Below are 7,739 nucleotides of genomic sequence, written 5' to 3'. Positions count from 1 at the left end.
CCCTATATTAATTTCGGCCTGTTAAAAGCCCGTCATATAGTTGGGCCTAACTACGGCCCGGTTTGCATCCGGCCTGCTCGCAGCCGATATCTGATTGGGCCAAACAAGGACCGAGACAATTTTGGCCTGTTAAAAGCCCGTGATTTGATTCGCACAATCATGGGCCGGGGTCCATTTCGGGCTGCTGCCGGCCCGTGAGCTGTTCGGCACGTTTCAGGCCCAACCTACTTCTCAGCCTCCTAAAAGCCCATTGAGTTTTCTTGCGAAAAGAGGGCCGGGGGTTACTCGGCCTATTAAAGGCCCGAATCTACTAGTGGGCCAGTTTGACGAGGCCCATGATGCGGATCATACATCGTGATTGCATGACGGCCCGATTATGTACCGTAATTTTACGGTTTGGCCGGTTTACTGCGAAGACAGGATATATATACAGTAAAATAACTGCAGCATCGTGAATAAGAAAAAACCTAGACTATACAATAAAGAAATTACGGCATATTACATCCACTGGGCATCAAAGTTCGCCACTATGATAATAAAGCACAAGCAGACAGCAGATTACATACACTGGGCATCAAAGATCGCCACCAGTGCAAATAAACACGCCGACAAAATAATATACAAAACCGACAGCACTTCAATAGAGTTCAAGAAAGGTTAGCCCTGCTGGCGAGCTGCAGCGCAAGCACCTGAGCAAGATGATGAGACTGCGCTTGTTCAACACTTATATCTTCCTCACTCTGAAAGATAAACAAGCAGACAGATGACAGGTTTTGCACATAAAAGTATCAGTGCTGACAATTCATCACATTTCTTACTGACGAATAAAGTGACACAGTTTAAAATTGCATTAACACAATATGGTATTGTTCAGGTCAAGACATGGCAGGAAATGACATTGTGAAGGAGTTGGCAGCTTCACGACACCACTGGATTACAGATCAAGAACTCATAAGTATCAATGGTTAGTGTGCTGTCAATTTATCCCATTTCAGATTGGCAAATAAAGAGACGGTTTAAATAATAGTAGAATGATATGACATTGTTCATAGTTAAGACATTGCAGAATATGACATTGTGTTGTAGTGGGTAGGTTCACCACACCACTGGATTACGGATGAAGAACAGAAGCATACATGCAGTGCAAAAGAAGATCACTTGCTCTGTATAGTTTAATTTACATGGTATGAAGAAGGAACTTGGTTGTACAACTGAAAACTTAAATTGAGAAGGACAAACTTTTGTTTATGAACTACATAATAAACTTTAAACATGCAATTTGATGCAAACACCAAAAATAAACAGCTGTTGCAGTCATGCCTAACCAAATATACACAACAAAGTTTGAAGGCTTGAGAAGGACAAACTTACATTACTGGTGAAGACAGGCTCTATAAAGCCCTTGTCCATGCTGATGGGGGGGGGCAATTCAAGAAGTTTACCACAGAATCTTCTTCATAAGCATTGCCTTTATTCTACATTTTGTTAAGAGTAAATATAGATGTGATAATATACGAAAAAATGGAGAATATTTAAGATAAGATGAAGAGTGATGCTACATAACCAAGTAGCTATAAATGTATGTGCAGCGATACAGGCAAAAGGCACAGCCAAGAGCAATGCACAGCTAAACTTCTTCAGTACCAACCTTATGGTAAGAGTAAATATAGATATGATGTGTAGAAAATGGAGGGCAAAGGAAAATAAGCTGCACAGTGATGGTACATGAACAACTACCTGTCAATATAAGTACACTGATAAAGGACAACATGTACTTACAAGAACAATGCAGAGCTAAAAAAATCATTGGCATTGGATATATTCTACACTAATGTAACCATTCATACAGATCAGATAATTTGGAGCGAACAATTGATAAGCAAGCTATCATGCATACTGCTGTCACATAATGCACCAGGTATGTATGCAAGTACAGTGATACAGGACAACATGTACTAATAAGAGCAAAGCAGCGGGCAGCATATTTGCGATATCCTGTCGTTCTTTTCAAACCGGAATTCTTCTTCGAGCAGATTTCCTGCAAAAAAGATCCGTAAGGCACATGCGGAAAAGTAGAAGTTCAAATTGTCATGTGATTTCATAGACAGTACCTCATCCTGGGAACGAGACCAGTGCATAACAAGGTTTTTCCATTCAATGTCTTCTAAATTTAGCACAGGAGACATCACCGGAAATTCATTTATAGACTTGCCATCAAAGTGTGATTTCCTCAGGTAACACCGATACTGCTGCAATGCTTCCTTGACAAGCACAAGCAAGCTTTGCTCATCATGACTATCCAGATTGACCCTCGCCTAGTTACAACAATGTAATGTAAATCATTGATGTGTTCGATCAGCAGAAAACAGGAAAATAATAACCATGAATAATAGCACTTACACGTAAGTTGGACAGGAAGATGTGAAAATGGTGTTTGTCTTCACTATAATCTTCCCATGATGGGAATATATGCACGTAGTCCCTAACAACATTGAAAGCATTGTCTTTTAAACTGGGAATAAATGGAATGGGGTTCCAATCTGCAGGAATTGGCCGTCTCTGCAGTTGGGATAGGTCTTCGGCCGGTGGACTTGCTGTACTTTTTGCTGGAGTGGGATTTTTCTGTGGTACAGCTGGTGCTATGGCAAATGAAATCGGTATACCTTTTGCTGGAGTGCAGGTCCTGTGTGGTGGGGCTAGTGGTGTGGCCAGTGAAGTATGGGTACAGTCTGCTGGAGTCGGTCCTACGTTTAGTGTCACTGGTTGTACAACCAATATAAGTGGGGCGCTGTCTGATTTCTCCGGCACCACCACGTTTTTCAAGGACTTTGCTGGTGCTCCTTCAGGTTCGGCAATCACCCTCTTCCTTTTTGATGTCTGATGCACAAGAACAACATTTGAGTGGAAAAACATGGTATGATGACAGATGGAATATGTATTGATAATGGATGGGCATGGCATCTCGAGTTATATGATGAGTAAACTAAGCAGATGGCGGTGCAACAAAGTAGAAGAAATGCAAGACAACATATGCAAGATACGCGCAATCAATAAAACCTTGCCAAATTAGAACAGGCACCTTGATGGGTGAACAGGACAGGCCATCTGCCTTTGACTCCTCGAGGTTAGAATAGTCATTAGGATGATATTCTGAACAAGAATCAACAGGTGGGGAGCGTATGAGTTTCATTGCTTCCAGAATGGCACTCAATGCCTTGGTGCTAATTTTGTAAGTCATTGCAGTGTTCCACAATATTCTTCTGATGCGCGGATTCTGATATTCACTGTAATTGCGTATAATATCTGAGAACCATGAAAACATAAATAGTTGTGAGATTATCTTTGTAATGCAGATGATATTCTAATATAGGGGCGCCCCTGTAAACACTTGTGTGCTATCACTGGATTCTGATGAGAGAGCTCATGTGTGCTGTAATATGGTGCGTGCATTTATATAATCTGGCACAAGTACACAAAAAATAGGCTCCAGAAGTAAGGATAGCTGGCAGATGATAGGTTCATAATATACTATATAGAGAGTTTATTGCCAAACCATGATAACAAGAGCACACAACAACTAGGCAGATCATAGTGTACATAACAGGGGTACACCATAACCACGATATATAAATCGGGAAAGTGGAACTGGCTTGAAAATACGGTGTTGTATTGCCGCTAGTAATTGAAAGCCTATCGATCACGTACAGGCCAGCTCTATCAGCTGTTGACTGCAGATGTCCCTGCGCCCCTTCCTGACAAGGAACATACTGTACGTACTAAATACAGAATAAACAAAGAGGAACATGTTAAAGAACAGAAGAGGAAGCATATTCTTGAGGTTCCGCTTCATTGCATACAATGTTGGTTGCCCACTCATGATGAATCACAGCGCCCAAAGAAATGCAATTCCATGCTGTCTCTCTATATGTGGCAATTTTGAACAAGAGTCATTAGGATCATATTCTGAACAAGAATCAACAGGTGGGGAGCGTATGAGTTTCATTGCATCCAGAATGGCACTCAATGCCTTGGTGCCAATTTTGTAAGTCATTGCAGTGTTTAGCTTCAAGAGTGGACTGCTGCTAGTGCGACACAAAGCAGCTACACAGATCATAGTGTAGATATAACGGGGAAAACCGTAAGCATCAGAGTAAAATCAGCAAAGTGGAACTTGCTGGAATATATGTGCTAGTATTGCCGGTACGGCTAGAAAGGCTTCGGATACCAGCTCTCTTCAAGTGAAGGTGCGGTACTGTTAATATCAGTGTTACTCTCAAAGGCGACACAGCTCCCCGCATTTCCTTGCTATTCTTATAGGATTCAAGTGGGCAGGTCACTACAAATCCTATTCCTATGTTTACAAGATCCTACGAATCAAAGAGGCTCAAAGTGTCCATCACAACCGACCGTATACACCTCTACACTGCAAATGTCCCTGCTCATCTTCAGTACAAGGAACATACTGTACTACTATCATACTCCCTCCGTTCCAAAATATAAGTCTTGGTAGAGATTTCCACTATGGATCACATACAGATGTATCCAGATACATTTTAGAGTGTAGATTCACTCATTTTGCTCCATATGTAGTCCATGGTGGAATCTATACAAAGACTTGTATTTAGGAACGGAGAGAGTACATATTAAAGAAGAACGGAAGAGGAACATGGTAAAGAAGAGCAAGCAGATTTTGGATAATAAAATGTTGGTTGCGCAGTGCCCACACATGATGAACCAGAGCGCATTAAGAATGCAACTCCCAGCTGTCTCTCGACCATTTCAGGCGGTTGGATGAAGATCCTACGTCTCCTAACCCATCTTCTTCCTCGTCTCTGATTCTTCCCATACAGAACACCGCACGGGCTGCCGGCCGGACCACCGGCCCCCGCCGCCTGTGTTCCTCCGCCACCCCCACCCCCACCCCGCCCCAACCCCCACCCGCGTCGAGTTTTCTTCGTTCGGCGAGGCCCCACAACCACCCGAGCCCCTTCGTTCGCACCGGCGAACTCCGGCGAGCTCTGAAAAATCGACTGACCCAATTTTGAAATTTAGTCTACTGTGATTTAACTAGTGTGGAATATAAAAGGGGAAAACCATAAGCATTGGGAGTATAGTGTTGAGCGTGCCATGGCGGATCTGAAGGTGCAAACCGGACAAAGGCAACTTCGCAACCAAGACAAGAAATCAGAGTAAAGCAGTGGCGATCTATTTTCTTGCTGCGATAAATAAGTTGAGCAGATACGAAAGAGTACCGCCTCTGGTGCGGCGCCGTGTACGCATCTGCTGAGAATTTGACGGTGCTGCGGTAGCGATGGCTGTCGGCGGCGTGGAAGCAGATCTAGGAGGGTAGACGGTGGCGGCGGGGCGCGGTGGACGAGACGGTCGTAGGAGCGGCGCCGGCAAGGTGGACGACGGCGGGGATGAAGCGAGAGGACGGGATGCAAGGATCCCGGTCCGAAGCCGTGGATGAGAGAGGTCGATCTCTTGTAATGGACGGCGGCGTCGGGGTATCAGCTCCGGCATGGTGGAGGAGGACGGCGGTGGATGGGGTGGCGGACGGCGGCGGACGGAGGAGGGTGGGGTGGAGAGGGTGTTTTGGCGCCCACGGAGTACGAATGGGGAAAAGGGAGGTAGAGAGGAAGGGGGAACCATGTATTCAGGGCGCGCTTGTCTCAAATGCGAGGAAATTTACAAACTTAGCCCCCGTTTCAAATTTCTACTACATCACAGCAACATTAGTCGGTTGGGGATAGGACGGTAATCTCGCATACACCGAATATTTGCCGACGAGAGTTTGTTTTTGGCGCCCACCGTGTATGAATATGAATCGGGGAGGGAGTCGATTTCGGCCGAGGACACACTGTGTTTTGGCGCCCACCGTGTATGAATCCGGGTGAGAGGCGGTTACGTCACGTTTGGGTGAAATTACAAACCTACCCCTATCGAAACCTATAGAAATCCAGCAGATAGGCTTTGCGTGGCAGGGATAGGCAGTAGTGATTTCCATCTCGCAGATTTTGGTTTCGGGCGGTTACTGCGACTTTCCCCGCTTCGTTCAAATTTTGCAGAGTGCACGTTTACCGTGCCAACTCAATTCGAATCCCGTTTGTATTCTATTTTTTTCGGGCGGGATCCATTTTCAATTGGAATTACATTCTATATACATCATTTTTTATATATACTTTCAAAAGCACAACACCATTTATACATAAATATGGTTTACAAATGGCATGATCTCAGATTCATAAGGTTGTATCCATCAATTTGGATTTTCAAATATTTGAAACCACTTTATGTTGAAATCCAATGTATGCATTCCTCGCTAACTGTCTCCAATTAATGTGTGTTTCATGCGGGTTTTTTTACTTCTCAAACATGTATAATGTGTTTCACACACGCAACATATAGTGTAATCCCGTTTAGACATTAATTGCATATAAACCATGCATTGTTTGTAATTGAAGAATCTATGGATCACCAATATTGATAAACTATATAACATTACACGTGTGCCCAAATTCAAATGAATATGCATGTTTGATACACCAATTTGCGTTATGATATTATCGATGTCGTGATCTCCAGTTTAAATATTTGAATCCCCTTTAATCCAGATATTCGTCTCATATAGCTATCACTCATGCTTATATAGGACTATCTCTCTGGACCTATACGCGTTCATCGTCTCTCAGGTATCTCTCGTGCTACCTGTATGTCGACAATGATCTTTTATCTTCGTAACACACTGACGGTACTCTCTCCCTCGACCTTCATCACTCTATCTCTCTCTAAGTATATCTCGCTCCCTGCTATGTGTCTCTAACTATGATTCTCCATGTGGAATCTCTTTCTCTCACACAAACACAAAACTTTGTCTCCCGGGGTCTCATTTCTCTCTACTATTCCCATGTGTGCCACTCGCACACCCCTCATACAGAGATGTCTTTCGCTCCTTAGATATGAGAACCTACGACTCTTCCTCTTCAATATCTCTTTCTCACACACAAACACAAACTCTGTCTCCCAGGGTCTCATATTTCTCCATTGTTCTCTTGTATGTCGCTCACACACACCCTCTCTCCCTAGAGATATCTTGCGTTCCCTCGTATGTCTCTCTAGCTATCACTCTCGTTGTGAAATATCTTTCTCTCTCGCAGACACAAAACTCCGTCTCTCTGGATCTCATTTCTCTCTGATATCTGTTTGTATGTGACTCACATGCACCCTCTCTCTATCTCTCTCACACCCACACACATAACCCAGCCTTCTGATCCACTCGACTCCTATCTCTAACGCACACTAGCTAGCATCTTTATCTTTCTATTTATCTGTTTCTCCATCAACCTTCTTTCTCGCCCTCACTCTTGATTCCTATCACGCACACTACATATGTTTCTCTCTACATGCAGTCAAGTGCCCTCTCACACACATATATAACTTCACCCTTTGAACCACCCGACGGTCATCTCCAACACCCAAACTAGCGGATGTCCCTCTAGCTAGCATCTCCATCTCTGTATCTATCTGTAGTTTCTCCGTCAACATTTCTTTCTCGCACGGAGTCTTGCTTCCTATCACCCACACTATATATGTCTCTCCATACATATGCATTTATAGGTTGGTCTCTTTTGCACAATCGTTGCGCCTCACTCCCTCTGCTCGCCATAGATGCATGCTCCAGCCCACGCCACTATCTCTTAAAGACAAAAACACATGCTCAATTGTCGGGCCTTCTTCCC

This window comes from Triticum aestivum, chromosome 2D (genome assembly GCF_018294505.1).
Source record: "Triticum aestivum cultivar Chinese Spring chromosome 2D, IWGSC CS RefSeq v2.1, whole genome shotgun sequence".
In the NCBI taxonomy this organism is placed as follows: Eukaryota; Viridiplantae; Streptophyta; class Magnoliopsida; order Poales; family Poaceae; genus Triticum; species Triticum aestivum.
The sequence above is the reverse complement of the archived record's forward strand: the minus strand, read 5'-3'. Positions refer to the sequence as shown.